The sequence below is a fragment of the Piliocolobus tephrosceles genome, chromosome 3 (assembly GCF_002776525.5).
Source record: "Piliocolobus tephrosceles isolate RC106 chromosome 3, ASM277652v3, whole genome shotgun sequence".
NCBI classification, from domain to species: Eukaryota; Metazoa; Chordata; class Mammalia; order Primates; family Cercopithecidae; genus Piliocolobus; species Piliocolobus tephrosceles.
In genome coordinates this window covers 46,931,424-46,953,092 of record NC_045436.1, presented here as the reverse complement: position 1 = coordinate 46,953,092, position 21,669 = coordinate 46,931,424, and the positions used below count along the sequence as shown (strand labels likewise).

General features: G+C 34.7%; 1 protein-coding gene across 6 annotated transcripts in view; it reads right to left on the bottom strand.

Moving 5' to 3' along the window:
• The window catches only part of INPP4B (inositol polyphosphate-4-phosphatase type II B), an 840,917-nt gene that overhangs the window by 654,579 nt on the left and 164,669 nt on the right, over positions 1-21,669 (bottom strand). The window contains exon 3 of one of the 6 annotated variants that reach the window (XM_023225977.3): positions 1,980-2,133. The exons of the other annotated variants lie outside the window; for them this stretch is intronic. The gene's annotated coding sequence lies outside the window, so the exon portion shown is untranslated. The remainder of the gene's footprint in view (positions 1-1,979; positions 2,134-21,669) is intronic. 6 annotated transcript variants of the gene reach the window in all.

Below are 21,669 nucleotides of genomic sequence, written 5' to 3'. Positions count from 1 at the left end.
TGCACAATCTTAAAGCTCCCTTGTTATTGTCTCATTATTAGAGAGCATCACCTATATTACCTTTGGGGTATGTACCCACATTTTAAATTTTCTGTGGCATTGATGACTAATCGTCCACCAAAAATTTTCCCCTCTCTATTTCAGAGCATGGTGTTGATGATGCGGGGAGGTGGCTGCACAATTAGAGATACTCTTCCTAGCTACCCTGGATTCAGGTTTGTCCATGTGCTAGCCCCCACCAAAGGAACTTGAAAAGAAATTGTGCCGCCTCCATGCTTAAAGCATTTAAGCAGCAGATAGATCTGAGATGCAGAACTCAGAGGCACCAGAGTATGGTGGAATCAAAACGTGGAAAGAGCTTGGGTTCCCTGAATGATTCCATGGAGAAAAACTGCCCACTAGTCAGAAATATTCATATTGGACTCAAAGAAGTGAGAAATTAAAAATTTGGTGTTTATTCATTGGAGCAGCTAGAGTAACCCTATAAATCCAAATCCAAAAATAAAGTAAAAGAAAATTTGATATATTGGAGTTTTTAAAAATTCCTGGCTATGGAAAGGTTTGAGAAATAGTTATAATCTTAAAATAGATGGGCTGGTCTCACAATTAAAATGCTATAACCATTGAAAGTCATCTCATTAGTCCAAAACATTTAATAAATATTAATAGTCACAATTTTCCTAAGGATTAAAAGTTACTGGAAGGAGTTGGGGGTCTCTTGTTGAAACAAATTATCAGAATAAAGGAAAACCTTAATTTACCAACCAAGAAATTGAAAGACGTTAAAAGCATAGATGGAGGTTTGAGTGAGACAAAGCTACGAACTACAATGGGTGTTTTTCTAGACCAGAAGTAGTCAGGCAAGGTATTCCATCTCCATTTTCTCATTGAAATGTTTGATATCTATCTTGTTTATCTGTTAAAAGGTCGAGTCAGAGAAAAAGATGTTATATCTCTTTAAAAAATTTCAAGTACTAAGAGAAGCAAATCAATATCATTGTTAATAAATTAGAATAATGAGAACACGTCCATATATTGAAGGATAATAAAATTAATTTCATTCATCTTTCAGATTAGATTTGGAAGTTCAATGAAATCTGTGATTACACATTTTAATATGGATATATTAATAGAAATAGAAGTTTAGAAATAAAATGAGAGATAAGAATTAAATGGGTGATATCTTTAAGAACTGTCTAAGTTGACATTGTAATACAAGAAATGCATCTCTGTTTAGAGAATAAGAATAGACAGGTTTTCTTCAATATAAGGAGCAGATCTTTTCAAAAGTCACTTAACTGTATATTTTTTGAAATATTTCCAAGCTGCTAAAGTAATTATGTGTAATATTTTTAAATAGACCATTTATTTTTCATAAAGTAAAATTAATATATGTGAATAAATTTATAAGCTGAAAGACCACTTTAATTGTGTTTTGATTCATTTCTAAGAATTTCTATAGCAACTGTCACCATAGTTTTCAGATTTTCGGACAAATGTATTGAAAAATTAGAAAAATATTTCAGTAAGTGGAAATTTTCACTCTGATAAAATTAAAAGATGATGAATTATAGGAAGAAACTCAAGAAGATGTATTTTAAAAAAGTGTTTGCTTAAATGAAGTAATTATCTTGGGAAAATATTTCCAGATATTCCAAAAAGATGACTAAGAAATGAAATGTATCAGAGGAATGACTTAGTATCTGCATTCTTTGAGGCAATTCATGAACTCGATTTCATCTGAGGAATGCCATGCACTTAACTCTCTGGTCTAAAGACCCTAATTACGTATTTGAGGGATCCACCTGGCCCACTTAGTGGCTTCAATTTGGGCCCAATCAGGAAGAGTATGAGAGGCATCTTATAGATTTTCCCTACTCACCAACATACATGCCAGCCATGCCAGGACTTTGATGGTAGCAGGCTAAGCCATGTCCCACACTGCCCAGATGTTCCTATGCCCAGCCCAAGCTATTTACCTGGCTTGCTGGCACCTGGTTTTCTTTGCCATCTCTGCTCCCCGCTAAGGCCAGGTCGCTTTTCAGCCTTGTGTCTAATATTCCACCAAGGTCACCCAAGTCTGGGCTGTCCCTTCTGGGCCCAGAACAGGTCATTGCCATCCAATACCTGGCACTGCATAATATATAAATGGGACAATTCAAAGGCCATCAGTGGGATATTCGATCATTTCTAACACATTAGAATGCTGAAATCAGGTTTATATCACTTCCATTCAGAAACACAAAGACTAACAACAAATAATAACAAATAATGAAGACTAAAACAACAGTAAAATAATCAGTTTATAATTAATACTTATAATTATAAAAATTAAGTTTTAAGAATTTTTTTAATTTAAAGGAAAGCATCAATAGAAATGAGATGTATTTCAATTAACAAAATATAAAAAACAGAATTCCAAGAGCACAGAAATTTACAAGAAAATACAGAAAACAGAAAACAAGATGCCTAAAGTAAGAAATTAAATTTTACTTTTTTCAACCAAAATCCTTATGTAGTAGTCATGCCTTGCTTAACAACAGAATATGTTCTGAGAAATGTATTGTTAGGCAATTTCATCATTGTGCCAACATCTTAACGTTTATTTATGCAAACTGAGGTGGTATAGCTTATTATTCACCTAGGCTCTATGATACAGCCAATTGCTTCTAGGCCACAAACCTGTATAGCATGTTATTGAACTAAGTACTATAGCCAGTTGTAACACAATTAAGCATTTGTGTATCTAAATATATCTAAACATGGAAAATGTATGGTTAAAATATGATATTATAACCTCATTGGACCACCATAGGATATGCTGACCATCACTGATCAAAATGTCATTATGTGGCACATGACCATACTTCATATGCTTTTTGTCTCACAAATTCACTTCTAGAAAATTATTCCGGCCAGGCGTGGTGGCTCACGCCTATAATCCCAGCACTTTGGGAGGCCGAGGCGGGCGGATCATGAGGTCAGGAGATCGAGACCATTGTGGTTAACACGGTGAAACCCCGTCTCTACTAAAAATACAAACAAAATTAACCAGGCATGGTGGTGGGCGCCTGCCATCCCAGCTACTCGGGAGGCTGAGGCAGGAGAATGGTGGGAACCTAGGAGGCGGAGCTTGCAGTGAGCCAAGATCACTCCACTACCCTCCAGCCTGGGCGACAGAGCGAGACTGTCTCAAAAAAAAAAAAAAAAAAAAGAAGAAGAAGAAGAAGAAAATTATTCCAAAGAAATAATGATTGATGTATCAAAGATTTAGCTATAAGGTCATTCACTGCATTTTTCTTTACTAATGCGGAAGAAAAAAATGGAAATAATGTAGCCAAAGGACTGATAAAAAAAAAAAATTATGATACAGTGGGATACTGTATGCCACGGAAAATATTTTCATAACCTATGTGAAGTGATAAAAAATCCAGATTTTATTAATAAAAAAGCACCAAAAATAACTATCATATTTAGAATACTTATTTTGCTTGAGAAATCAATATATAAGTATGTGTGTGTACAGTAGCCCCTTCTTATCCATGAAGGCTATATGCTAAGACCCCCAGTGGATGCTTGAAACCATGGATAGCACTGAACTATGTTTTCTTCTAGGTATACATGCTGATGATAAGGTTTAATTTATAAACTAAGAATAGTAGAGATTAAACACAATGACAAATAATAGAATAGGTCTAACAATATACTGTAATAAAAGTTATGTCAATCTGGCCTCTTTCTCTCTATAAATATCTTTACGGTTTTCATCACAGGTAAACGAAACTGCAAAATGCAAAATCACAAAAAGAGGGGACTACTACATATACATGTATGTGTACATATATGTGTGTGTGTATATATATGTATAAATGGAAACGTATAAATCAAAATATTAAGAACTAGGAAGGTATTGCTTATTTTTGTATAATTGATCCATAATTCCTAATTTTTCTGCGAGAAACACTTTATTTTTCTAACAAGTAAAAATGTATATATAATTTTAGATTCATTTAATAAAGTTTTAAAAACCTATTTATAAGAAATGCATATAAAGAAAAAATATAAAGCTTAAAAAGACAAAGATAAAAAAGAGTTTAGCGGTAAATAAAAACAAAAAGTAATCAGAGATAAAGCTGTCACTTTAACCAAAGCAATGTGAGTTAACAAATATTTATTTAACAATATTATACAGCCAATAAAATCAGATTTTTCTTAATATTTTATTATATTAATGAAAATCGTATGATACACTATCAAGTAAAAATGAACCCTTCCAAATATTACAATATCTCAATATTTAGTTCTTGAAAATTAAAATTTTTAATGTGGGATTGGCCTTCTATGTGTGTGTGGGTACATGCGTGTGTGTGTGTGTACTTTTCTTGCTGTTGAACACCTACTATTTGTTAATGTCCAATTACATCACCAGCACTGGCTTTGAGAACAAAAGGATAAAGACAAATGCAATCTTTGAACCTTTTAATTTGCTAACATTTCTTAAGAAAGACTAATAACCCTTAATATTTGTTTACTCAATAAACAAACTATTTATATGAATGGAAGGTCAACACAACCTGAGACTTTTTTCATGCGTTCTGCCAGATTTCAATGGCTGCTGAAGCTCAATTACTACAAATCACAAACAAAAGCACACCCATATTTTAAAACATGGACTTTATAGATAAAAGCAATCACTTAACATGATATGTATTTGTCAACATCTACCTTCCTTAGCCTGGATCTATCACTGTGGTCTGGCTTTGAAAGCCTAAATTCTGGGGCAATGCTGATCATACTAACAGCATAATAGGCTCAGAACCACGATCAGATGAGGGCATCAGTAAAACTTATTCCCTACATAGAATGACAAGGGTTCTCTTTCAGAATCGGTGTGTCTACTCAATTGTAGCCCACCTTCTCAGTCCCTGCTGCATTTGTTCAACCTTCACATTTTAGTTATTCCTTGTTTTCTGATCTGTGTTCCAGTTTGTTTCCCTAGAATCTTGACCCAGTTGATCACGACCTGATATCTATATGGTGGAGGCTGTTTCCACCATCATGTACCTCTTGATGCTGGTAGAATATGGCTCCATAAAGTGCAGATTACCAACTCAATAACTATAATGCACTGTATTGGCCTGTTTCAATATGGCTGCAACCTGGACATTAGAGATGTTAGGAATCCAGGTTCTAGAGTCAAACTACTGATACTTAATCCTGTCTTAGCTACTTACAAATTGCATAGAAAAATGAGTCATTTAACTTCTCTAAGCCTGTGCCTCCATCTGAGAGCATATCTCTACGGGGTTATTTTGAGAATTAAATGAGATTGCATAAAATGATCCTGACGTATGACCAGCCCTTGCTAAGTGGATCTAGGAGTAGTATATTGGAGGACAGTGAAGAATATAAGGTTTTCGAGGTAATGAAGAATGAAGAGAGACTCCATCTCACAGTAGATGACTGAATAAAAAGGATTGGGTATAGAGGTGCAAGTCTGAAACTAAGTGCTATGATAATGATTCAAGGATAAATCTTGGTCATATAGAAAGCTATAAGCCAAATAGGAAGAGATTGAATTAGTAATAAAAATTCTGCCATCAAACAAAAGTCTCGGACTGGATAGTTTCACTACGAATTCTATCAAACATTTAAAGAATACCTAATACAAATTCTTCAAAAAATTGAAGAATGAATATTTTCAGACTCATTTTATGAGGCCAGTAGTACCCTAATACGAAAATCAAAGGAAGTACAAAAAAAGAAACTACAGGCTAATATCCCTAATTAACATAAATGCAAAAACCCTCAGCAAAATAATATCAAACTGAATTAAACAGCATGATCAAGTGGAATTCACCCCAGGGATGCCAGTATGGTAGAACATACATAAGTCAATAAATGTGATATGTCACATTAACAGAATGAAGTACAAAACATATGATCACTTCAATAGATGCAGAAAACATATTTTGAAAATCCAACTTCCTTTTATGCAAACAAACAAATTAGGTATAGAAGGAATGTACCTCAACAAAATAAAGGTCATATATGACAAAACCCCAGCAAACATCATATTTACTGGAAAAAAGTTGAAAGCTTTTTCTTCAAGATCCATAACGAGAGAAGGATGCTTATATTTACCACTTCTAGTTAACATAGTATTAGAGGCCTAGCCAAGCAATTAGGCAAGAAAAGGAAATAAAAAGTAACCAAATTGAAAAGGAAGAACTTACATTGTCCCTGTTTGCAGGTGACTTGATCTTACATTTCAAAAATCCTGAAGACTCCACCCCAAAACTATCGGAACTAGAAAAACAATTCAGACAAGTAGCAGAATACAAAATCTACGTACAAAAATTAGTAGCACTTTTGTACACTAACAGTGAACTATCCAAAAAAGAAATCAATTGTATTTACAATAACTACTAAAAAATAAAATGCTCATTAATACATTTAACTAAGAGGTAAGAGATCTGTACACTGAAAACATAAAATATTGACGAAAGAACTTTAAAAAGACACAAATAAATGGAAAGATACCCTGTGTTCTTGGATTGGAAGAATTAACATTGTTATATTGCTCATAGTACCCAAACCAATCTATAGATTCAATTGAATCTCTATCAAAATTTTGATGTAATTCTACACAGAAATAAAATAATAATCCCAAAATTCATGACAACACAAAGACCTCCAGTAGCCAAAATAATCTGCAACAAAAAGAACAAAGTTGAAGGCATCATACTACATGACTTTAAAATATGCTGCAAAGCTGTAGTAACCAAAACGGCTTGGTACTGGCACAAAATCAGACACACAGACCAATGAAGCAGAATGGAGAGCCCAGAAGTAAATTCACACATTTACAGCCAACGAATTTTAGACAAAGGTGCCAAGATTATACAATAAAGGACAATTCTTGATGGTATTGGGTAAACTAGATGTCCACATGAACAAGAATGAAATCAGACCTTTCTCTCTCATCACAAACAAAAATCAACTCAAAATGAATTAATGATTTAAATGTAAAACCATAAATTATAAAACTACTAGAAGAAAAGATAGGGGAAAAGTTCCATAACATTGGTCTAGGTGATAATGTTTTGGATATTACCCCAAAAGCACAGGCAACAAAAACAGTAGCCATAGCCATGGCTATTATCAAAAATAAGAAAGATAACAAGTGTTGGCCAGAAGATGGAGAAAAGAGAACCCTGTATCCTGTTGTTGTGGATGTAAATTAGTACAGCCTTTACTGAGAAAAGTGTGGAGATCCCTCAAAAAATATGAAGATACAGGAGCCCCCACTTCTCCACAGTTAAACTTTCTGTGGTTTCAGTAGCTGCTGGTCAAGTATAGTCAAAATTGTAAATAAAACATACCAGAAATAAATGATTCATAAGTTTTAAATCGCATGCTGTGTATACACATATACACAGTGTATAGGTTATTTGCCCATTACTCACTTAGTAGTCACCTAGTAGCCATCTAAGTTATCAGATCAAAAAAGCATAGTATTTTTTAGGGTTTGGTGCTATTTGTGGTTTCAGACATTCACTGGGGGCCTTGGAACATATCCTACAGATAAGGGAGGACTACTGTAGAACTACCATATGAACCAGCAATTGTTTAATTATTTAAGTACTTAAATAATTAAAGATCCCAAAGAGGTATCTACATGTCCATGTTTATTGCAGCACTATACACAATAATTAAGATATTGAATCAACCTAAGCAAATGTCCATCAGTGGATAAATAGGTGAAGAAAAAAATGTATTATACACAATGATATACTAGTCAGTCATAAAAAAGAAGGAAGTCCTGTCATTTGTGATGACATAGATGAGCCATAAGGACTTTATGTTAAGTGAAATAAGTCAGGAACAAAAAAACAAATACTACATAAATTTCAGTCATATGTAGAATAGAAAAAAGTTGATGTCATGGAAGAAAAGAGCAGAATGGTGACTATCAAGGGCTGTGGTGGTTTGGGGGTGGAATTGGGAAGATGTTGTTAAGGGATACAAAATTTCAGTTAGATAGAAGAAGTATGTTCAAGAGATCATTACACAACATGGCAACTATATTTAATAATATATTGCATTATTTAAAAAATGCTAAGAGAGTAGGTGTAAAGTATTCTCACCCCCAAAATGATTACTATGTAAGGTAATGCACATGTTAATTAGTTAGAATCAATCATTCCACAAACATGTATATACTTCAAAACATGATGTTCTACATGGTAAGTTCGTACAATTTTATCTATTAATTTAATTTTTTAAAGAGAGGGGAAGCTAGAAGCCTAGATAATTAGACACACAGTCTGTTATAGGCAAAAAGCAAGACTACCCTAATGTTAATGTAAATTTACCTGAAACATTAAACTAGCTCTTAAATTTTGCACAATGTGGAAGATAATTTTTTCTAGGGCACTAGACGGGGAAAATAATATAGATGTCGGTAAAAACACCAAAGTTTTGAGTGGTTGCAGGCTTGTCATATGGAAAATCGAAGGGTCATTATAATCACCTTTTCTCTTGAGCCATATAAATCTATACTAAGGCTTGCCAATCCACCAATCTCCCTAAAGTGCAGCTATAGTCATCAGCCAATTTGTCTCTCAAAGCCCTGAATGGATTACAGAATTACACACAACCTTTTCAGCACAACATCATATGACCCAACTTTCCTTTGCAGCCTTCATCTCACTATAGTCCTACATGTACCTAGCGTTCCAATGAAATGGATTCTGAAACACGTTGTGTATTTTCCTGCCTCCAATATTTTGCTCTCACAATGATTTTCCTCTGGGAATCCTTCCCACCTTATAGACTTGTTGCAACTGGCTCCTTCAAGGCTCATCTCAAATGCAATTTCATTGTATGGTACTACAATACCAATTCAGTGGAATTTGTAGGTCCAGAAACCAAGGGATAAAGTAGAAGTTGTCCCACTTACTACTATTGCCAGCGACACTTGGGAAATTTGTGCATATCACCCTCATATCTTTAGACTTACCAGGTTTAGAGGTCTCAGTTCCAAGATAGTAACACTTCCACCAGGGGGAATAATAAAATTCCCATCAAACCTGTTAAAATTTCATTTTATTGAGGTGTAATTTACATACTGTAAAATTTACCCTTTTATTGTATAATTTGATTAGCTTTATCAAGTGTATTAATTGAATAACCACCAATCAATATATAGAACAATTCCATCACCCCAAAATATTGTCTCATGCTCCTCTGAGGTCAAGTCCTACTCTATTCTCGATGTCTAGCAACCAGTGATATATTTTCTGTCTCATGATTTTGTCTTTTCCAGAATGGAATCATGAAACATGTAACCCTTTGAGTCTGATTTCTTTCATTTCCTATACTGCATGTTGTTAAATATATCAGTAGTTAATTGCTTTTTATGCTAAGTAGTATTCCATTGTTTGAAAGTACTAATTTGTTACCAATCGAGCAGTTGAAACACATTTTCAGAGTTTACATTTGGGGCTATTATAAATAAAGATGCTGTAAATATTCATTTACAAGTGTTTCTGTACTTATATGTGAACATAAGTTTTCATTTGTTTTCAGTGAATAGGAGAGATACTGGTGGGTCATATGGTAAGTGTAAGTTTACTTTTACAAGAAATTTCCCAACTATGTTTGAAAGTGGCTCTTCCATCTGCATTCACATTAGCAATATTTGAGACTTCTGGCTATTCTAAATCCTGGCTAGTCCTTGGTGGGCACAGTGGTTTCTTGGTGATGTTTGTTTGTTTTAGACATTTGTTGACTTAGTAGTATCCCCTTGTGGTTTCAATTTGCTTTTCTTTAATGACTAATGACGTTGAGCATCTTTTCATGTACTTATTTTCCATCTGTATATCTCCTTTGGCAAAGTGTCTCTTGAAATATCTTTCTTTATATTCAGTTATTTTATTTTCTTATTTCATTTTGAAAGTTATTTATATATTCTAGAAAAAAATTTCTATAACACATATGTGTTTTGCAAATATTTTCTTTCCACTTTTTAATTTTCTTAATGATGTCTTTCAAGAAGCAGAAGATTCCAAATTTGATAGTCCAATTTATAATTTTTATGAATCTTGCTTTTAGTATCAGAGCTAAGAAAATCTTCACATAATCAAAAGTCACGAAGACTTTTCCCATGGTTTCCTCTGGAAGTTTTATGGTTTAGATTTTCTATTTAGGTCTATGATGTATGTTGAATTAATGTTTGTATATTATGTGAGGTGTAGGTTGAAGTTCATTATTGTGCAAATGGATATCCAATTTTTCCAGTATCTTTTGTTAAAAAGACTACCTTTCTGCAATGAATTGTTTTTGCACCCTTGCCAATATCACATGGCCATCAATGTGTCAGCCTATGTCTGAAGTTCCCAATCTTTTCTAGCCATTTATATACCTGTCCTTTTCCTAGACCACATTCACTGAATTACTCTAGTCAGTACAAAGTCTTAAAATCATACAGGGTGAATTTTCTAACCTTGTTCATTTAGAAAATATTATTGTGGCTATTTTAGTTCCTTTGACTTTTCAGATTTTAAAATCAATGTACGAATTTCTATTAAAATAACTTTGATATTAATTGAAATTGCATTGAATCTATTTTCATTTTTAAAGTAGAGATAGTGCAATTTATAAAGTTCAGAGAAAGTTCTATTATATATTAGCCTATGAGTGTTGCTAGTCAACTTCATCCCTGGGATGCAAGGCTGGTTCAACATACATAAATCAATAAATGTAATCCATCACATAAACAGAACCAATGACAAAAACCACATGATTATCACAATAGATGCAGAAAAGGACTTTGACAAAACTCAATACCCCTTCATGCTAAAAACTCTCAATAAACTAGGTATTGATGGAACATGTCTCAAAATAATAAGAGCTATTTATGACAAACCCACAGCCAATATATTACTGAATGGGCAAAAAACTGTAAGTATTCCCTTCGAAAACCGATACAAGACAAGGATGCCCTCTCTCACTACTCCTATTCAACATAGTATTGGAAGTTCTGGCCAGGGCAATCAGGCAAGAGAAAGAAATAAACAGTATTCAAATAGAAAGAGAGGAAGTCAAATTGTCTCTGTTTGCAGATGACATGATTATATATTTAGAAAACCCCACTGTCTCAGCTCAAAATCTCCTTAAGCTGATAAGCAACTTTAGCAAAGTCTCAGGATGCAAAATGAATGTGCAAAATTCACAATCATTCCTATACACCAAAACCAGACAAACAGAGAGCCAATCATGAGTGAACTCCCATTCACAATTGCTACAAAGAGAATGAAATACTTAGGAATACAACTTACGAGGGATGTGAAGGACCTCTTCAAGGGGAACTACAAAGGATTATAAATCATTCTACTATAAGGACACATGCACACCGCTCAAGGAATAAAGAGAGGACACAAACAAATGGAAAAGCATTCCATGCTCATAGATAGGAAGAATCAATATTGTGAAAATGGCCATACTGCCCAAAGTAATTTACAGTGAATGCTATCCCCAACAAGCTACCATTGATTTTCTTCACAGAATTGGAAAAAACTAGTTTAAATTTCATATGGAACCAAAAATGAACCCATATAGCCAAGACAATCCTAAGTAAAAAGAACAAAGCTGGAGGCATCATGCTACCTGACTTCAAACTATACAAGGCTACAGTAACAAAAACAGCATGGTACTGGCACCTAAACAGATATATAGACCAATGGAACAGAACAGAGGCCTCAGAAATAATGCCACACATCTACAACCATCTGATCTTTGACAAATCTGACAAAAACAAGCAGTGGGGAAAGTATTTCCTATTTAATAAATGGTGTTGGGAAAACTGGCTAGCCATAGGCAGAAAACTGAAACTGAAACCCTTTCTTACACCTTATGCAAAAATTAACTCAAGATGGATTAAAGACTTAAATATAAGACCTAAAACCACAAAAAAACCCTAGAAGAAAACTTAGGCAATACCATTTAGGACATAGGCATGGGCACAGACTTCATTACCAAAACACCAAAAGCAATGATAACAAAAGCCAAACTTGACAAATGGGATATAATTAAACTAAAGAACTTCTGCACAGCAAAAGAAACTATCATCAGCGTGAACAGGAACCTATAGAATGGGAGAATAATTTTGCAATATATCCATCTGATAAATGGCTAATAAACAGAATCTACAAAGAACTTAAACAGATTTACAAGAAAAAAACAAACTCATCAAAATGTGGGCAACAGACACTTCTCAAAAGAAGACATTTATGCAGCCAACAAACATATGAAAAAAAAAAAAAAACTCATCATCACTGGTCATCAGAGAAATGCAAATCAAAACCACAATGAGATACCATCCCACTCCTGTTAGAATGGTGATCATTAAGAAGTCAGGAAACAACAGATGCTGGACAGGGTGTGGAGAAATAGGAACGCTTTTATACTATTGGTTGGAGTGTAAAGTAGTTCAACCATTGTGGAAGACAGTGTGGCGATTCCTCAAGGATCTAGAACCAGAAATACCATTTGACCTAGCAATCCCATTACTGGCTATATACCCAAAGGATTATAAATCATTCTACTATAAGACACATGCACACGTATGTTTATTGTGGCACTGTTCACAATAGCAAAGACTTGGAACCAACCCAAATGCCCATCAATGATAGACTAGATAAAGAAAATGTGGCACATATACACCATGGAACACTATGCAGCCATAAAAAAGGATGAGTTTATGTCTTTTGCAGGGACATGGATGAAGCTTGAAACCATCATTCTCAGCAAACTAACACAGGAACAGAAAACAAAACACTACATGTTCTCACTCTTAAGTGGGAATTGAACAATGAGAACCCATGGCCACAGGAAGGGGAACATCACATACTGGGGCCTGCCAGGGTTTGGGGCTAGGAGAGGGATAGCTTAGGAGAAATACCTAATATAGATGATGGGTTGATGGGTGCAGCAAACCACCATGGCACGTGTATACCTATGTAACAAACCTGCACGTTCTGCACATGTATCCCAGAACTTAAAGTATAATAAAAAAAAAGTTTTAAAAAAAGAAAAATAGCTTTAAAAAAAGGTATAGAGCATATGAGGAAAGAGTCTTGTCATGTTGAGACCAATTAAGGGTGACAATATAAATTTATCTTTTCAGTAGAAATACAAATATGAAGACAGACTATTATGACATTATTTATTAGAATACTATGATGATAGGCTGCCACATTAAGCCCACAGGCCTAATAACTGACCATTAGAGATACAATAAAAATTGAGTCAGTTCAGAGAGGTCTACCATATCAGCCCTCTAGTCCTGCAACAAGGGACTGTTAACTGCTTCCTGCCAGTTAACAAAACAAATCCTATTTTGCTAGAATAAATATTTACTTCATGATAGCTGATAATATGCAAGTAGTAACAAATATTCAAACTCCTCCTGAGAGGGGGTTTATTGGATGGTGTTATACTCTGTAGCCAGCATGTGTCTCACATTAGACAACTGAGTGTGTGTGATCTTAGGAAAATCACTTCACACCTCTTGGCTTCATTTACTTATTTTAAATATTTAGATTTTGAACTAGGTATCCCTTAGGTTTATTTTGGCTCTAAAAGACTATGATTCTATGATACACTGCTCCAGGAAAGACTACTTAGAAGACAGACTTGACACTCAACATAAGAGGATATAAAAATGGTTAGTGAAAGAAAAACTGTTTATATCATATATCCATTCACAAGTTAAATTTTTAATCTGTATTTTGAACTGGAAGAAATGCTAGAAAGACTGTCCTCAAATGGCTTCATCTTAATGATGAGTAGCTGATCTGAAGTTAGACCATCCTTGGAGCATTTAGAAAGTTGAATGTCTCATCTACTCAAACATTTGTTGTGGTGTTTTTGTTCCCCCCCCCCCTTAGCTGGGCAATAAAGAATAATTGTATAAAACATTCCTGAATCATCTTTCCAAGATACATTAATGTATCTTCTCTAATCCTTAAAAATTCCTTTCAGTAATAAGATTCGGGAAATTATTCTACTGTTCTAACCAAAAAGGGAAAAGAAAGTTTAAGGAAGAAGTCATTTCCTTACTAATAAAAACAGATTTCCTTTCATGTACTTCAGTTTATTTTTGGCTCTCAAGAGACCACTGAAACAATTAGCTATCCAGACCCCTGGACCAGAGATTTCTCAGAAAGAAGCCATTACAACTTACAGGAAGTACAGGAGGGCCTTTATCTGCTTTATATAGGTTTATATACTATACACCTGCATATGATTTCTTTGGATGAAAGGGTCCTACTGCTTTAGCAAGTCAGGAAAACATCTATCTAGATCTCAAAGGCTTGACAAGACACTTAGTATACTTTCTTTAAAGGAGGAATCCTAATGAGGTTAGTGCAGTCCCCTAAAGCTTTCTCGGATATAGTGAGGGTATTTGTTTGTCCTCTGGTAAAATCTTGCATGGGGATTTACCTATTGCTAGGCACGTTATTTTATAATAACTTATTTCCTTTTTAATGTTTAATTTATGGCACTAGAGTTTTTTAAAATTACGTATAGGTAGATTGTATTACTTCTGAATTTTATTTTACAGTAGTCACACATGTATTCTAATATGGTCGTTGTGTAGTAAGGTTGAGAAGTGCCAATTAAAATAAATACCATTACAGGGGTCATATGTGGTTGGCATGCATTTAACCATAGGCAGTCTGTTCTGTGACACCATCAACACCTCAAACTCATACAAAGGATTAAGATCTATAAGATGAGAAGTTGACAAGCCCTTATCTAGCAGAGAGTACTCTCTATCGGAGAACTTTTCAGACTATTTTTATGAGATTCAATGCTTACTCGGGAAATACTAATGATCACCATCATTTACGAAGAGAGAATTCTCTTTCAGTCAGGGAAGTGGGCATTAATACAGCCGTATACCCTTCAATAGTACTCTCTGTGTCAAAATGTTAAAAAAAAAAAAAAAAAATAGATACCCTAGGTATTATCTAGACATTAGAGACTTTAGCAATTAAATTTAGAAATAAATGGCAACTCTTAGTGAAGACCTGGCTTCTCTTTTATCTATTCCATTTTATTTTCAGCAATGGACAAGCTGGCTGGTTTTAGCTAGCCATACCCTTCACCCACTTTGAGTTCTGATTTAGCTCTATGACATCAGCATGCATCAAACTAGTTACAAATCTTAGCCAGTGAATTCAAACTAGACTTGATTATTTTTAGACTAATTTTTAAATGGAATTTTTTTTTTTTTTTTTTTTTTTTTTTTTTTTTTTTGAGACAGAGTCTCGCTTTGTCGCCCAGACTGGAGTGCAGTGGCCGGATCTCAGCTCATTGCAAGCTCCGCCTCCCGGGTTTACGCCATTCTCCTGCCTCAGCCTCCCGAGTAGCTGGGACTACAGGCGCCCCCCACTTCGCCAGGCTAGTTTTTTTTTTTTTTGTATTTTTAGTAGAGACGGGGTTTCACGGTGTTAGCCAGGATGGTCTTGATCTCCTGACCTCGTGATCTGCCCGTCTCGGCCTCCCAAAGTGCTGGGATTACAGGCTAGAGCCACCGCGCCCGGCCTAAAATGGCTTTTTAACATAAAATACTAAAACTTCACATATTTATATTAATTTGAGTTCCTTATTTTGTGCCAAGAACCCCAGCCAAGAAATCAACAGGAAAGCAAATCAAATATTTCTTAGTTACACTGCATTCCAAAATTACCTACACCATGCCAAATCCTATTGCCCATTCTTACCTATCATATCCCTCAAGGGAAGCACTTTAGCTAACATGATCATTTGTTTTAACTTTGCTTCCAAATTAAAAAGGCATTTACTTCTCCCTCTAAAATATCCATTGCTAAACAACCTGATTCTTTGTTTATAGCTGGCTATTTATCTATAAATAACCATGAAAAATAAAAAGACAGAAAATTCTAGAATCAAAGGGTTCTACCTGACATGAAACAGTTTTCAGCAAGTACATAATTTGAGCCTCTTTATTTAACGAGTTACCTGCATGCTATTTAGAAGTGGAAGTCACTTTTTTAAAAAGCACCTTTCATACTAGTTATTTTTACTAGAGATGTATTGGTTCACCAAATACAGTTCTACAGTTAGATTGCCAATACTAAAAATGTCCTCTCCACCAACCATCTCCCTATTTCTGTTTCCCAAGCATCTCATTTTGACTTTGGGCTTAGGACTGGGCTCTAGAACCACCAGGACAAACTGGAGCTGATTAGGCAGCCATGGTTCACTTCCCATGGCTATCATAGCAGATGGGCTTTACAAACACCCACGACACTCAAACATCCATGACACAAAAGGAAGCTAGACACTTTTTACAGACATTCATGAAAGTCAGAAAATCCAAATATTATTTCCCCTTTAATACATTCTCTTGAGGAAACCCCTCCTCAGGAGCCAAGAAGAATAGTCCTGTCAAGACCCATTTATACGAAAAGGCTGCTGAGGTGGTTTCATTTTCATTCAAGTCTATATATAATGCATGTAATTATATTATGTCAGGCTGCAGGCATAAAATCCTACTTTCCTGTAGTTTTACTCAGTATATATTCTTATTGACTGTAATTACATGGCCTTTTTAAACAGTCTAAGGCACACGCTTATGTTAGCATTCTTTTTTGAAACTCTGTACAGTGTTTTAATGAGCCATGGATCTGAAGTCAATGTCGTTTCCTAGCACAGCCATCATAGGCCTATGATCACACAGTGAAGAGAAGCATCCTGTTTAGAGCAAGTGATTCCACTTAACCTGGAGAAGCCAGGACCTAAGGTCTTAAATAGAGAAGAGCCCACTGAACCAAACTAGACTTGACAAAATTCTAAATACAATTCAGTAGTGAAGTACAAGGCAGAAAAGATCAGGTGTTTAAAGCTTAAAATCAAAGAATGAATTCAAAAGTGGCATTAATTTTAGCATTAAAGAAAACATCTGGATAACTGGAGATGGAGAGAGAGAGAGCGTGAGAGAACAGGAAGGGAGAGTGGAGAAGAAGGCAAGGAAGAAAGAAAGGAAATGAAAAACCAAAAGGGTTTTCAAGGTAGTGGATGCCTGCAAACACCAAAGAAATGAAGGTTGCTAATGATGAGAGAGAAAAAATAACAATAATAGGAATGATAATAGTAGAAGAATAAGGCAGGTAACTTATCCTAATGTTCTAATAATCTGCCTTGAAATTTCTTAAAATTTAACATAACAAATTGTATTGTATGGCATCTTAATGCTCCATGTGCATTCAATCTTAATAAATGTGGCTGGCAGATATTGCTGTCTATGCTTTACAATATTTCATTACATATGCTTATCTAAAATCCATGCAGAAACAACTCAAAAGTTCAGTCATAAAGTGCAATTTTTTCCTGTTCAATGTGCAAATTTAATCTTAATGTACACCTTTGGGATGTTTGTATCCTTCGTTGTTCTGGTGCTCTGTGAGTTCCAGCCTGATCCTTGAAGCAATATCTGTAGGAAAATTATTTCATCTGCTTCTGAAATTTGAAAACAAATGTTCTAATGAAGTGGGGAAATGATTTTACAAGAAGTTAATTTATTCTTCAATTTCCACAATTTCTCTAGGTTTTTTGGACACTTCCCCCCGGAGAGATTATTTAATGTAATTACTTGGCAAGAATCTTAATCTCACTTTCTCTCTGTCTCTTTCTCTCTCCTCCCTTTTAGTGATAAAACAATACCTACTCAATCTAACCTTGAACACGGATTATAAAAGAAATGACATTTCTTTAAAAATCTGAAGTGTTACATCCTTTTTTGAAGACTGTGTCATTCATATCAATCAAAAAACTCTGAAAAAGAAGGGATATTTCTATAATATATTGCAAATACAATAATATCCTTAAAAGTAATTAAATTACATCACTGGTAATATAATTATTATATTGTGTTTTTTATTAAAATAGCATTACTAATTCACCAATAACATTTTATACCTAAAACAGTGTCACTTTCATGCAAAGACTATAACAACTATCTCTTTGCATGAAAGGTTTTCTCTATCGCATAGGAGCAGAAAATATTCTCTCACAGTATTGGTGTGTGAAGTTAAAAATGTCCTCCGTCCAGGCACTCCAATCATGGGACTCTGAGAGAAAGGCAATGAATTGATATTTGGGATTTTATCCTCAAAAAGAAGAGTATTCTTTTTTGGAAATTTGATGTTATAAAAAATACTTCATATAAAGTACCTTTGGCATCTATAAGATATCAGTTAGTAGGTATAAAAATGGTACTTTAGCTTTTGGAACAGTAAAGGAGAGTATATTGTACAGTACATGCATTGTGACAATTATATATTATGCATATGCATACACACATATATATGTGCTGAATGGATAGTCTCAAAAAGATGTGTCTCTTAGTATTTGAGATAGATGATTTCCTAGATGAGCAAAGGTTAGCTCAGCTGAAGCTTCTTATTCATTTTTTGCTTCTTTAGTCATATTGCCTATGAACTCCTGTCTCCTTTAAAACAGTACATGCATATTAGATGTACAAGCAACCCCCTGTAATTAAATGTTGTCACCCTGAAATAAAAGGATATCTTTTCTCAGTGTGCTTTGTTTGTATTTCTTTGGCAGGAGAGGAGGAATACCAGTTGTTTTATAAAAGCTTATGTAAGGTATTGAGAGCACAAAACAGGACTTCTTGTAATAGTGAAACAAAACAAAGTACTAGAGAGAGTGAAAGGACTTTCCCCATCAGGCAATGCGGGGGGGGGGACACTGGTGTACAAAATGAGCATGGTCATTTAAACAGAACACCAGACAGGTTTCCATGTGGAAGGAAACAGATGCAGCACAGAGTATCTGGCTTTGGTGGCTTCCAAGGGCCATCAGAAAAACATGCTGTAGAAGAGAAAAGTGCTATCTACCACTTGGAAGCTAGCAGGACTAGTTTCATTCCCAAGAGTTGGTAGCCATGGAGTTGTCTCCCATGAAACCTATTAAGTTTCTTGCAAAGGTTTTTTAAGTTTCTTAATAGGTTTCATGGGAGACAACCCCATGACTACCAACTCTTGGGAATGAAGCCAGACAATGCCTTTCTGTCCAGTTATTGTGAACCTATATTTTACTCTCTAGGCTGGAAAGACCTGAGGATATATGAATCACATGTGTAAACAAGTCCGTAAATCTTCATATAATCTATTAAATACTGCTAAAGGTATAAGTATAAGGTGATTTATAAAAAAGGAAGACCAAAACTATTATGTGCTTGGGAAAGCGAGAGAAATTTTGGAAACTTCACAGAATAATTGGTGTTTGAGTTGAGTCAGGAAAACTGAGTATATCGTTATCAGACAGTGACAGGAATTTTGGATATTTCAGGCAAACATACAAAGGCAAAGGAGAACATGGTATGTTCCAGGACTAGCTGTTATTTGGGGAGGCTAAAGCATAGTGGATATATGCAGATTAAAAAGACAAGAAATAAGTTTGGAAAGCTATAACTTGGATTTGTTCATTTGTTCATTGCAAAACTCCTCCAATTTGTATGCAATAATAAAACTTTGTTTGGAATTTCTGTGGTCATCATGTTTGCAAGCGGGAGAGTTGCTACCAGCCAACAAGGTTGCCCAGTATATGGGTTTGTCAAGATTTTTTAGTGAGTTTTATGAAACAATACAAAATGAGACATCCTTAGAATGCAATATGGGCCTTACTGAATAGCGCTCCCAAAAGGGATTGCATGGGAATAATCCCTTTGTGGAAATTCAACATAGGAAAGTCAAAAAGGCTCATAGAATTTGTTCAAGAGCACATGTTTGGTTATTTGCAGAACTGTGAATACGAGAATATTCTCAGACTGGAGATCAGTCTAAGTTAATGGTATGAATGAAGGCTTCTATAAAGAATTCTCCTCTCTCCCCCACACCCACTCCCTCCTACTTAGGCAAAAGGACTCCACTATCAATAATTCCCAAATAGCTCAACAGCCATAAAATGGAGAAAGGTCTGAGAATTTAGGAGGGCGATAGAAATGTAATAACTTAAAAATAAAAAAAGCCAATAACTTATGATTTAGTACATGCCATTAATATTTAATTGCATTTTTCCTGAGTATTCAGGGACATTATTTTTGAAAAGGTATCCTTGATATTTGGCCACAGCCATTTCAGATTAAAATGAAGAGCTGAGATATATTTAATTAAATATGTCTTGGTCACATTATTCTTATACAAGAAAAAAAGGCACTTTCATATTATTAATTGCTTGGCAAAATTATAATTGGACAAAATTGGCATAAGACTACAAAAAAATTAGCCAGAGTGATAATCCAAACTTCAAAAGGTCAGTTTGAACACTGCATGCTGGTTATATATTAATAAAAGGGAATAAATCAAAGAACATATGTGTGACTTTGAACATTTCTAAAACTTAACATATTTTAAACTGCTGCCAAAAAGTAGATATTTATTTTCTCTGACATTATTCTCTGATTCAGACTTAAGTATGTCCTCAATAATTCCGAAAGGCGTAACAGTCAGTGATATATCAAAGGAATGCTGCAGCTTCAGATATGCTTCTTCCCAATTTTACAAGCCATAGCAATATTACTTAATAAGCAGAAGCTGACTTCTGCCAACAGAGTTGTATACTTGCCTGAGACAGGCAAATATATAGTACTTTACAAGAAGAACATTTGAATATTTACCATTTTATAGATCCTCCTTGACTGAAGAGAGGAGAAAAAAAAAGCCAATTGCACTTTAGAATAATCCTTCATTGGGGAGACATTTTTAGTGAGTAATATTTCAAAGACTATTCAGTGGTAGAAAAAGCATTGTGTAAACAATAAATATTTTAGTGACTTCCATGGGGCAAATTTCACAGTATAGTTTTTCGATATGGTCTACTTTACTTCTGCTGAAATTCCACTATCTTCAGTCATTTCTAAAAATACAAGTGGTCAAGAGTTTCACTTTTAAACAAAGCCGCCTTTAAATTTCCAAAGCAATTATATTTGTTCTAAAATTAAATAGGTTTCTGCCAGTCACGTTGACTTACACCTGTAATCTCAGCACTTTGGGAGGCTTGGATGGGAAAATCACCTGAACCGGGGAGGTTGAGGCTGCAGTAAGCTATCTCCTCCCTGGGTGATAGAGTTAGACCCTATCTCAAAAAAATATACATGTATTATTAAATAAATAAATAGGTTTCTATGTGCACATTTTTTCATAACATTTTTTAAATATGTGTCAAGACCACAACAAAAAAACAGAATTTTAGACCAATCTCCCTGATGAACATCGATGCAAAAATCCTCAATAAAATACTGGCAAACTGGATTCAGCAGCACATCAAAAAGCTTATTCACCATGATCAAGTGGGCTTCATCCCTGGGATGCAAGGCTGGTTCAACATTCGCAAATTAATAAACGTAATCCAGCATATAAACAGAACCAAAGACAAGAACCACATGATTATCTCAATAGATGCAGAAAAGGCTTTTGACAAAATTCAACAGCCCTTCATGCTAAAAACGCTCAATAAATTCGGTATTGATGGAACGTACCTCAAAATAATAAGAGCTATTTATGACAAACCCACAGCTAATATCATACTGAATGGGCAAAAACTGGAAAA